At 45.0% G+C, this 12500-nt stretch overlaps 2 long non-coding RNA genes across 4 annotated transcripts in view; one reads left to right on the forward strand and one right to left on the reverse strand.

The window, feature by feature from the left end:
• Positions 1–12500, forward strand: part of LOC135103159 (uncharacterized) — a 153418-nt gene that overhangs the window by 138281 nt on the left and 2637 nt on the right. The window contains exons 3-5 of one of the 2 annotated variants that reach the window (XR_010269940.1): positions 3997–4130; positions 11100–11283; positions 12188–12316. This is a non-coding gene — a long non-coding RNA (uncharacterized LOC135103159). Of the gene's footprint in view, positions 1–3996; positions 4131–8646; positions 8795–11099; positions 11284–12187; positions 12317–12500 lie in introns of those variants that run through there. The other variant, XR_010269939.1, reaches the window with a different exon arrangement.
• The window catches only part of LOC135103158 (uncharacterized), a 15343-nt gene continuing 14965 nt past the window's right edge, over positions 12123–12500 (reverse strand). For both annotated transcript variants that reach the window (XR_010269937.1, XR_010269938.1), the window contains exon 8: positions 12123–12300. This is a non-coding gene — a long non-coding RNA (uncharacterized LOC135103158). The remainder of the gene's footprint in view (positions 12301–12500) is intronic.

Raw genomic sequence — 12500 nt, forward strand, 5'->3', positions numbered from 1 at the left:
TTCGGCAAATCTGCAGCGACACGCAATACTCGTCGGGAAAAAAATAAAGGAAAATGAACGGAGTCGAGGTGAAAACCACTTTTGTAGTCTCCCGAGCGAGTATACTCTGAATATCCTTTGTTATTACTCCGTTGTAAATCAGCGGCGACAGGAAAATGTAAAATAATGAAAGTGAAAGAGTGAAATCAGTGTCACCGTATAAAAGGATCAACAGCTCAGCCTTTACATGTAAAAAAAGCACCGCCCGTCCGCATTCCTACGTGCTGCAGGGTGGCGAGGCGATGCACAGGAGTGAGGCAAACCCTGCTCCCCTACCACCCTGCCGTCCTACGCCCTGCCATCCTGACGCTCTGCCACCGGCCCTCACACACCACCGGGCAGGCGTTGGCGAGCAGTGGCAGGGAAAGTTTGCACTGGCCACGGTAATGAAGCTTTCTTAACCTGCTGGCGAGGAAGGGAGGTGAGGATGGGGATTGGGCCAAGGAGAGGTGTAGAGGCTGGCGATGGTGGTGGTGGTGTTAAAGTTTGAATCTGATATCCCTAATGGTGGCACCGGACAGAAATGGTGACGATGGTGATATTATGGTTTAATTCGATGACGGTGGTAATGGTGGCGGTGGTTGGTGTCAGAGGCAGTGGTGACGGTACCTGATCCAATATAAGCTGATGTATGCACATACTTTTGGTGATAGTGATGACCGACTGACTAATTGACTGATTGACTTGATGACGGCGCAGCACGGAGTCACATGACGCTGAATGATGATGGTGGCAGTGAAAGCGATGCGTGATGATGACAGACAATTGTGGCAGTGATGACACAGTGCCGCCATTTGCTAATCACGGTAATGGTGGTGGTGACGTGGGTGATGGTGACGGGCGTAGTGACTCCAACCATTCCCAGCCCTCCACGCTCCCCAGAACCTCCACGCCCACGCCTCCGCATACACCTCTCGTGGCTCTGCAGACGCCCAGCACGCCGCGGGGAGAAGAGGGCGGCGCAGTGGGCGAAGGGTGGCACTGGGGGCGGCGGCGAAAGAGGGGAGAGTGGCGGCGAAAGGAGAGGGGAGGGCGGCGGTCGAGGGGAGGCACGCCCGCCCACCTCACGCCTGAATGGTCGATTTTCCGGCTGGGAGGACCCCTGCAGGACAGAGGCGCGCGCGGATTGGTCCCCGCCATTGATCGCCCCGAGGAGACCTAAGACTGAAGCTACTTGTGTTGGCACTCCCACCCCTCACACTCACGCACGCACTCGAGAACATGCTCATCACCAGTACTGCACACTGACTCGCCTACACTCACACCCGAGAACACGCTCATCACCGCACTGTACACTCACACTCACGCACACACTCAAGAACACGCTTATGACTACACACTCACTCGCCCACACACACTGGCACTCAAGAACATAGTTAGGATCACACCCAGGATAATGCACTTCGTATGCTTAGTCACACGCACTCTAAAACACACTCTTTCACTCATCCAGATTTGAATACACACTCAAGAACGTACTCATTCTCTTTTAAACACACACACTCAAACACACAACTTTGTCTAAGAAGTTTACATCATCGTAAATTCTAGCAATTAACTAACTCACCAGGTAAAACGGAGGGAGAGAGAGAGAGAGAGAGAGAGAGAGAGAGAGAGAGAGAGAGAGAGAGAGAGAGAGAGAGAGAGAGACGAGGGGGGGTGGAGTAGGGTGAGGGGACAAGAGGAGGTGCACATGATAAGAGTTAGCTCACCCTTTGTTATTTTTTCTTATCTTTTTACCACCTCTCTCTCTCTCTCTCTCTCTCTCTCTCTCTCTCTCTCTCTCTCTCTCTCTCTCTCTCTCTCTCTCTCTCTCTCTCTCTCTCTTCCCTTCCCCTCCCTTTTATCTTTTGTCTTTACCCTCTTCTTTGTGTCCCAGTTCCCATCTTCCCCTCGCGTCCCTGCTTCCTCTCCTCTTGTCAGTTCCCCTATTTATTGTACTTTGTTCATCTCTCTCTCTCTCTCTCTCTCTCTCTCTCTCTCTCTCTCTCTCTCTCTCTCTCTCTCTCTCTCTCTCTCTCTCTCTCTCTCTCTCTCTGTAGATAAATGAATATAGATAGATAGATTGATTGATAAGCAGACAGATAGACAGACAGATAGACAGATAGATTGGTTGATGTATATACAGCACGCATTTAGTGAGAGAGAGAGAGAGAGAGAGAGAGAGAGAGAGAGAGAGAGAGAGAGAGAGAGAGAGAGAGAGAGAGAGAGAGCTCAACTACATCGCCTCACTAATCCAGCAAAACGGAGACAAAGCGAACGTTGTGTGTGTGTGTGTGTGTGTGTGTGTGTGTGTGTGTGTGTGTGTGTCTGTGTGTTTCTGCTTCTCAGTCTGTCTCTCTTTGTCTGTCCTCGTGCCCATCACTCCATCCACCAGTGTTGTATGTAGGTCTCCAATACATTCTCGCCCTTCTCTCATCTCATCTTATGTCTCGTGCCTGCCTGTCTCTCTGTCTTTCCTGCCATAATCCACGGATGTCCACAGACAGTTACGGTGCAGGTGCTTCATGAACACGGACTGACTGGAGGCTGGCTGGTGCTACAGACTCCTACAAGCTAAGATTTGTGACTGCGAGTGCGCATTCCAACCATCTATTAAGAAAGAACATAAGAAAGTAATGGAAGCTGCAAGAAGCCGTCAGAACTTCACGTAGCTGTCTATGTATAAAACATTTCTTCCTACTTCCACCTAAATGTGAATGGAGTATCTAACAGTCAGTCTCTTAAATCTTAGAAGACGAGTGGGGATTTTACGCTTTCACTCATATAAAGTAGGAAGATGATATGAGAAGGAGAACGGTTACTCTGGCAGGGATTAAACAATCCGATATATTATTCTCTTTATTTCCGTGAGAGATGGATAGACAAACTGCGGTTAGTTAATTAAGTTAAAGTTAGTTAGTTAGCCTTTTTCATGTTAGAAGGATTCTAGCCTAGGAAAACGAAAGAATGCGCCAAAAAAGACCCACTAAAGAAGAGAGAGAGAGAGAGAGAGAGAGAGAGAGAGAGAGAGAGAGAGAGAGAGAGAGAGAGAGAGAGATTGACTCACAACTTCTCTTCACTGAATAGAGAGAAATCACCTTGAGTCTTTTAAGCAGGAGCAACGAGAGAGCTTCCTGTCATTAGCCGCACCAGGAAGAAGAGAAGGAAGAGAAGGTTCAGATTAAACAGCAGGAAGGAGGAGGAACGAGGCTCTAACTTGATAGCAGGTGGACGGGAAGAAAGGGTTTGGTTTGTCTTCCCGTCTTCCCAGCAGAAGCAGCGAGGAGAGGAGTTGGAGAGGGGAGTGAGAAGGACAAGAGAGAGAGATGAGGGGAGAGAGGTTCACTGTCTCGCACTTTCATCCATGTCGTGTCTGAATCGATGTTTAAAGGATTTAGTTTCCTCCCGCGGCGCTGTAAGAGAAAGAAGGGCTCCAATCTCCTTGTAATGAGCGAAGGGTTGAATCCCCTCCCGCGCGCCCCTTTCCCTCACCCCTTCCCGTCATTTGCCCTTCCTGTCCCATTTCATCGCTATTGATTGACTCAGATTTAAGCTCATTTCTCTTAATTTGAGCCAGAATGATTTAAATCCATTGGTCCTGCCTCTTCCACACACACACACACACACACACACACACACACACACACACACACACACACACACACACACACACACACACACACAGAGAGAGAGAGAGAGAGAGAGAGAGAGAGAGAGAGAGAGAGAGAGAGAGGCATGCAGACATATAGACAGACATGCAGATATGTAGACAAAAAGACAAGCAAAGACGGATGGACAGATAAACAATCAACTAACCAATAACTGAAACTATCCTTCAAAAAAAAAATAAATAAAATAATAATAATAATAATAATAATAATAATAATAATAATAATATGCTGTACTGAAAGATGTGCAATAAATAAAAAAAAAAATCGTGAACACTTACCCGTCTTATTCTCTTCGTTCTTTCAGCTCGACGCAGTAAGACGGTACCAGCGTGAGCCAGTCCTGTCCTCGGTGCTGAGAGAAGAGCGGGCTGAGTGTGTCCTCTTTCACGCAGCAGCCTTCAAGAAGACACAAGAGAGAGAGAGAGTGCATGTGTGAATGTAAGTCGACAGATTGTTGCTCCCCGTTAGTTGTTTGTTGTCTTGAGGCTGCCTCCTCTACGCGCCACTCTGAAAGATAAGGACGCTACGTAGGTATGATGAAATAATAATAATAAATGCATGTTAGGATTTAGCCTCTCTCTCTCTCTCTCTCTCTCTCTCTCTCTCTCTCTCTCTCTCTCTCTCTCTCTCTCTCTCTCTCTCTCTCTCTCTCTCTCTCTCTCTCTCTCTCTCTCTCTCTCTCTCTGTCTGTCTGTACCCCTTTCTTTCATTGTCTCGTGCGAACATTTCAGCCAATTTCAATCAGCTTCTCGTCAGCCGCAGTGAAGCTTCAAATTGGGTGCCACAAGTTCCAGCCCAAGATTGCTCTCTGCGGGTTTACTTGAGTCACCCATTTTCTGATTGACAAAGGAGAGAGAGAGAGAGAGAGAGAGAGAGAGAGAGAGAGAGAGAGAGAGAGAGAGAGAGAGAGAGAGAGAGAGAGAGAGAGAAATTTTCTTGCATTTTTCTCCTACGTGTGTATCTTTTGATTTTTCTCGACTTGTTTTGCTCCCTGAGTAGTTTCACGGAATCCTTTCTTCTTGATATGTTCTTTTATTTATTTATTTATTTATCCATTTATCTATTTATAATTATCGAATGCAGTGTTCAATCATAAGCCTCGTTTCGTATCCTCCTATCTTGTCTTGCTTTTTATTTCCTATTCATTCTCGTTGTCTTTAATTCCCCATTCCCTTTTCTTCTTTGATTACAGCAGCAGCGTCCTCCTCCTCCTCCTCCTCCTCCTCCTCCTCCTCCTCCACCTCTTCATAGTCCTCCCTTCCCACGCCTCTCATCGCCTCCACTTCAAAGGATTTTCATCAGACCAATATTTACCACGGTTATCACACGCAGCATCTCACCCACCAATCACCGCCCGCTACATCCTTTGCTGATGCGCTAATTGGTCGAGAGGAGTGGCCGGTCGCTATCAGGTCAGGCTGTCCCAGGGTCAAGTCGCAACCTGTTGATCCTGCCGGCCACGCTGTGGAAGGCGCTGAAGTGTACCTATCTATCTAAATAGGTCTCGTGTCTGAGAGAAGTGCATGGGAGAGAAAGGCATGTAGGGGGTTGGTGTCTGTACATCTAGCACACCATGCCAGCCCATGTTACGCCCGTTCGTCGACCCACGCAGTGCAGCACTTGACTCGCGCGGGGGAATGAAAAGAAGGCAAATTACAGAGAGAAGCTGAACTAACCACACTGCCGTCGCCACAGCCGCCAGGTCGGTATTAAAGGCAGGGAGGGAGGGCAGGAGGGAGCCATTTTCATGTTAGTGCCGCCCGCTGCCCTCTTACGCGGCCACCCCACCGTGAACCCCGCCGCCCACAACCCCCCACTACCTTGCCTCCCCACCCTGTACCCCTCACACTATTCTCCCTCCCACTATCAATTCTCCTCTTCCTCATCCTCCTCCATCTCCCACTATCCTTCATCCCATCCTTTTCCCTCTCCCACTCTTCTTCCTCACTCCCTATTTGTCCTCCCTTCCACTATCCTCTCCTCTTCCTCCTCTCCCGCCTTCTCCTTTATCTCTCACTATCCTTCCTCCCTATCCTATTCTCCCTTCCACTCTTCTCCATCCCCTGTTTTCCTCCCACTGGCCACTCTCCTCCTCCTCCTCCTCCTCCTCCTCCTCCTCCTCCTCCTCCTCCTCTATTCCCCACCATCCTTCCTCCCCATCCTATGCTCCCTCACACTCTACTCCTTCTCCCTCATTCCCTCCCTGTCCTCCCTCCCTCCCTCTCCTTTTTCATTTCCAGTATTATTCCTCCCCACCCCTTTTTTACTTTCTCACTATCCTCCCTTCCTCCTCCTCCGTCTCCCTCCCGTTATCCTCCCTCTTCCCTTTCTTCTTCTCGTTATTCTCCTCGCTCTCATTTTTTTGCTTTCACATTATTCTGCTTCACACTTCATTTTCCTCTTCCATTATTCTCTCAGTCTCTCTCTCTTTTCGTCTCCCACTACGATTATCATCTCTTTTTTTCTATCCTCTCTCTCTCTCTCTCTCTCTCTCTCTCTCTCTCTCTCTCTCTCTCTCTCTCTCTCTCTCTCTCTCTCTCTCTCTCTCTCTCTCTCTCTCTCTCTCTCTCTCTCTCTCTCTCTCTCTCTCTCTCTCTCTCTCCTATTCTCTTTCTCTTCATCTACTTGATATTCCCTCTCCCCCCATATAATTTTATACATTTTACTAATTTCCTTTCTAGCTTTCTCTCCTCCTATTTCAGTGCCCTCTTTCTATCCAGTCTTCCTTACTTTATGTATATATTTTTTTCCATTTCTTCATCTAATCTCCATTCGCTTTCTCCATCTCCTCTCTCTTCCATTTCCTTCTTTCGTTTCTCTATTCCATTCCATTTCCTTCCTGACTTCCTCTCTTCTGCTCCTAGTATCTTCCCTCCCTCTAGTTTTTTATATCTTACGTATATATTTCCTCGTTCCCTCATCTCATTTCCACTCCCTTTCTCCCTCCCTTTACCCACTCCTCTTCCATTTCTCCATTACATGCACTACTTTTTTTTTTTCCTTTTCGTTCGTCTTCCTTTCTCCTTTTCCCATCCCTTTCCCCTTTTCCTTGACTGTCTCCCCTCTCCTTTTCTGCCTCCTAATGTCCCCACCATTTTCCTTCCCTCCATTCCTCTCGTCCGCCAACAAATTGAGTCCCATTTCCTACAGCCGCCCATTCTTCCCTTCCTTGCTTTCCTTTTTCTTTTCCCTCAACTCCTCTATCCCCTCCGAGCTTAAACCCACAACGCACGATCCCACTTTCTCTCCCCTCTCCCTGTAACCTTCTCTTCCCCTCCAGCTTACACTCCATAACCCTGCTCCTCACGTTTCTTCCCCCTCTCTCTCTCTACCTCACCCTAACACCTCGGTTCCCAATCCTTTCCCTCTTTCTTCCCTCCAGTTCTCCCTCCTTCTCTCGTGAACTCTTCCTCCCCCTTCTTCCGCACGTGCCCTCACATCTCTCTCTCTCTCTCTCTCTCTCTCTCTCTCTCTCTCTCTCTCTCTCTCTCTCTCTCTCTCTCTCTCTCTCTCTCTGCCCACCAATTCCTCCCTTGTTATCTTCATTCTTATCTTTCTGTTTTCTTATCTTGCATATCTTCCTATTCTTTCTTTCCTCCTCCTCCTCCTCCTCCTCCTCCTCCTCCTCCTCCTCCTCCTCCTCCTCCTCCTCCTCCTCCTCCTCCTCCTCCTCCTCTCACCTCCATGAAAACCTGACAAAGCGTTTGAAAACTAAATGGTTCAATAATATTCCTCGTTCTCTCTCTCTCTCTCTCTCTCTCTCTCTCTCTCTCTCTCTCTCTCTCTCTCTCTCTCTCTCTCTCTCTCTCTCTCTCTCTCTCTCTCTCTCTCTCTCTCTCTCTCGACGTTTCAAGTAAAATGTTCATTGTTGGCCTTCGTCTTGTCGCGAAAATCATCGTAAGCACCAGCTGGTCTATCGTTGTTTACGTTTTCCTTCTCCGTGTTCATTCATATTGTGATGTACAGATCGTAGAAGTCCACAGTGAGTGAGTGAGGGGACGTTGAAGGGGTTAGGGTGAGCAAATAACAGGATGCGCCACCACACAAGTGAAGTGAAGGGAAGCTGTTACCTGGAGGGAGATGGAGCGGGAGGAGCAGGAGAAGGTGGTGGTGGTGGTGGATGGCAGGCGGATGAGGGTCACCATCTCTCCCCGCCGCAACAGGAAGTGGGCGCAGGTGAGCAGAAAGAAAGACGTGGAAGGAAGGAGAGGCTACATTTCTGCAATCCCGCTTGATTTTGTCTTCATATTCACGTTGGGTTTGCCAGGTTGGCGTATCTTATTACAGACTATTACTATTTGGCTTTTTCCTTCCTTCTCTCTTTCTTTCTTTTTCTTTCTTTATTTATTTCTTTCTTTCTTTCTTTCTTTCTTTCTTTCTCTCTTTCTTTCTTTCTGTCTTCTTCTTCTTCCTCTTCTTCTTCTTCTTCTTCTTCTTCTTCTTCTTCTTCTTCATAATGTGTGGCATGAAAATATGATAGTTGACATCTTTTTTTTTTTTAGAATTTGGTATTTTATTTAAAATGACTGGGCAACGTGCTATAAGATAAGAATAGAATCACATTCAATATTTTCAACAACTCAAAGTTCAATCGAAGTTAATTTAACTACCCATAGAGAAAATTAAAGAACACAAAATTTCATTTTCAGTTTCTTGTTGGGGTTTAAACATTCTCTCTCTCTCTCTCTCTCTCTCTCTCTCTCTCTCTCTCTCTCTCTCTCTCTCTCTCTCTCTCTCTCTCTCTCTCTCTCTCTCTCTCTCCAACCTAACGCTTGTGGATACATTTTACTAATCGAAAACAACTACCACAACTTGAATTTCATAACACAATTTTCACCCAAGACCCTCATGCGAACCAGTAAATGATGTGCTAGAGACAGCTAGCGCGGTCTACCAGTAAATGTTCTGCTTCGTAAGTTTTCTTTTATGCAAATGTAAACACGTAGCGCTAAATCTGAAGCAGAAGGGAATCAGCCGTGGCTGTAGCGTCCGTCATCAGTTGTGCCTGTCAGTAGTGTTTGAACCAGACAGGATGGTCAGGAACCTTGCATTTGCGTTGCCTAGGAGGAGGAGGAGACCAGACAAGAGGCAGAACGAATGCGGTGAGGAAGTATGAAGCGTCTCTAGCTTCTGATCGGTCAAGTGTCGGTGGTCCTGTGGTGGGCGGGATGACGTGCCCCAGGTATAACACTTAGTCTGGCTTATCTTACCCGTACCACAATGATCATCCGGGTCCAGTTGCCTCTAGTCTTTGATTGGCCAAGTGGTGGGTGGGATGACGTGCCCCAGGTATGACCGCACTCTGACTTGCTCTACTTGTACGAGTAGAGAAAGTCACCGATCACCTTGGTCCGCTTCCTAGGCTGCAGTCTTTACATTGTGTCTCACTCCTGTTGCGGTTCAATTGATGAGGGACTGATAGTTACTCTGGTCCCCCATTAGTGGACAGGTGGTGTTGGGTGGAGGGTTCATCAGAGATCCTTTGTAGTGTTTTGAGTACTGTGAGTGATAAAATTAGGAGTGTTAGAGTTGCCATGAACTTAACTTTTTTCACTGTTTTGGCTTATTAAACTTGCTAAATTGGTGTGGTGCAGGATTAGAGTGTAATTTCAAAAGGCAATACAAACAATAAAAGAAGTCCCTGAGTAGTGAGAACCTTTTATTCATTGAACTTTAATCTCTGCTCAGTAAAATCATTATGATTCTACTCTGCCATAGTACTGCAGGCAATAATGTCATTTGAGGAGACGAGGAGGCTGATAACACAAGCGTTAAACCTCAATACATTCAGTTGACCTCATTTTATTTTCCTGAGATGATCCTGTTCCCTCAGTGTATCACTGCACCCAGTACACCTTACAGTTTAAGTCTCCCATCATAATTACTTTATCACAACTTAGCATTTTTTTCTAACCAGTTCTTTGTGTCTTTTATCATTTCTTCATATTCTTCGTTTGACCAGACGTTGGTCTTGGGGTTTTATATACGAGTAAGTCACTAAGAATTGTCTCTTTTTGCCCTATATATTTTCCATTTCAATTCTTAATGCCTCTGTTAGTCCAGTGCCACATTCTATTTCAACCACTTTTAAGCTTTTCTTAATTAAAAACATCACTCCTCCTCTTTTCTTATTTATTCTATTTCTTTTCTGTAAGTTGTATCTATTTTGCCCAATGTTCTTTACTTCTTCAAACTCATCATATATTTTTTATTTCTGTGAGGCCTATTATATCTGGACTTTTCTGTTTAAATAAACAATTAACTCCTTTAATTCTGAGAAGAGGCCATTAATGTTAGTGTATGTCTCATTCCATGTTTTTTTTTCTCCTTAACTTGTTTCCCCAGTTTTTTTCCTGTTCAGGTACCACTTCATCACTTTCGTGTCCAAAACTCTCCAATAGAATATCTGCTTCTGCTCTTCCGTTTTCTCCTCGCTTTTTATCTTTACTTCCTTCCTCAGTTTAAATAGCTCTTCCCTCTCCTTTTCATTTAAGTCTCTTCTCAGCCATGTTTTTTTGTTACCTCATCCTTAGTGTGTGTGTGTGTGTGTGTGTGTATTCACCTAGTTGTATTATGCAGGGCATGAGTCAAAGCTGATTTTGACCTGTCACCATAACCATATTTATCCATTTTCTCCTTAAAAATGTTTACGATGTTTGCCACAACCACCTCTTCCTTCAAATCATTCCAGATTTCAGTGTGTGTGTGTGTGTGCATGATCCTACACACACACACACACACACACACACACACACACACTGCTCACCATCTCAGTAAGCAAAGTGTGTCTTCAGCCAATTGAAGATCACACCTGCTTACACAGGTTTTCACCTTTAAATGACCAGTTACTGTCTTTATTGAGCAAGAGGATGGAGGTGTGAAAGATTTCTCACCTTTACACAAAGATGAGATTATAAGCTCTCAAATCTGTTTATAAAGTACCTATAGCTGTTGATAAGTTACACACACACACACTTGGTAGCACAGTGGTTAGTGCACCTGATTCACATTTAGGAGGGCCCAGGTTTGAATCCCAGGTCAAGTCAAAAGTTGTTGGGCAGACTTTTTAGTAGTGATTAGGCAACTGGTGTAAATTGAGAGTTGAGACCCACTGCTGGGTAAGAAAACCAAACTCTGAAAAGAAAAATACACATGAGGTGGCCTGACCATCCCGGGCCTGGTCTACTAGGTTGACCAATACCATGTGGTACCCACAGTATCGAATTGTAAGATACTTCGTTAGGGTTAAATGTATACTTAAGATGTAGTATGTATATTAGTATATAAGTATGTAACATAGATTTTCAGTTGTAAGGCTGCAATATTAATAAACCAGATATTATTATTATTATTATTATTATTATTATTATTATTATTATTATTACACACATTCTTTCTACCCTACAGAGTGAACCACATAAACTATCCTCATATTTGTGGTCTACTTAGAGGCACATGATGAAAGGAACAAGATTGCAAGATGTTCTCCACTGCTGTTCCCTTCACCACCTCAAGAAGCCCTTACATCCAAGTTGCCAGCACCTTTCTGTTGCCACAGGAGGAAGTGAATATGAATGAAGAGGAAGATGAAGTATAACTTTCATACATGGTTTAACATGAGTTTCTACAGATATTGCCAGAAGTGAAAGTACAGGTTAATCTAAGTTGATGTTCAATGCACATATGCATTTTAAGGTGTTTAGCCATGGTGTGAAATTCAAGTATAGCCTGACGGCAGATACAATGGCTGGGTTGGGCTGGGCAGGTAGAAAAACACAATGTTCATACACTCACATTATGAAATACAACCTGAATGTATTCATTGTCACAGTCTCAGGGAAATTGTGTGACTGACTAGCAATCAGCTAATTTGCTGCTAGCTCTCACTCCCCGGCTGTGGTGTAATGTTTATCAGTAAATCACCTGTATGTTGTCACTTGCCTTGTCATGGGATACTATAAAGCTCCAAAACTTGTAGACATGATATCATAACTGAATAATTCAGTTTCACCAACGGACTACACATCCCGCCATGAAGACCTGCCTTGCTCGGCCATTGTATCTGTTGCCAGGCTACTACACTTAAATTTCACACCATGGCTAAACAATGCTTCAAAAGGCATATGTGCACAGAACATTTTCAACATAGATCAACCTGTATTTTCACCTGTAGCAATATCCACAGAAACTTGTATACTATATGTATAGAATTCTTTAGTATAGAATGATGCAATTTTACTTATGGAAGAATGACTAATTTTTCTTATAAGTCTCTCTCTCTCTCTCTCTCTCTCTCTCTCTCTCTCTCTCTCTCTCTCTCTCTCTCTCTCTCTCTCTCTCTCTCTCTCTCTCTCTCTCTCTCTCTCTCTCTCTCTCTCTCTCTCCCCCCTTTTATTACTTGATTCTTCACAAAGGCATCAAAGTAGCACATGACTTTTCTAACTTTATTTTAGTGTTACAGCACAAATAGCAAAACTCATAATGTTGTTTACAAGGTGTCTTAACTGAGGCAGACCAGCAGCAGCAGCAGGAGAGGGGATAGAGACATTTACACAAGAGTGACACCCATATACAGCATTCACATCCTGTCTTGTTGGGAACATAGCATCTGAAAAAATATGAAGGTAATTGGTGTAAGTGAGATATGAAACATTGTTGTATTAGAGAGAGATATTAGCACAGAGATTGTGGCATTGCCTGAGATATGTAAACATGTGGGAACATACCGTGGCTCTGAGAGAGAGAGAGAGAGAGAGAGAGAGAGAGAGAGAGAGAGAGAGAGAGAGAGAGAGAGAGAGAGAGAGAGAG

Source organism: Scylla paramamosain, chromosome 8, assembly GCF_035594125.1.
Source record: "Scylla paramamosain isolate STU-SP2022 chromosome 8, ASM3559412v1, whole genome shotgun sequence".
Taxonomy (NCBI): domain Eukaryota; kingdom Metazoa; phylum Arthropoda; class Malacostraca; order Decapoda; family Portunidae; genus Scylla; species Scylla paramamosain.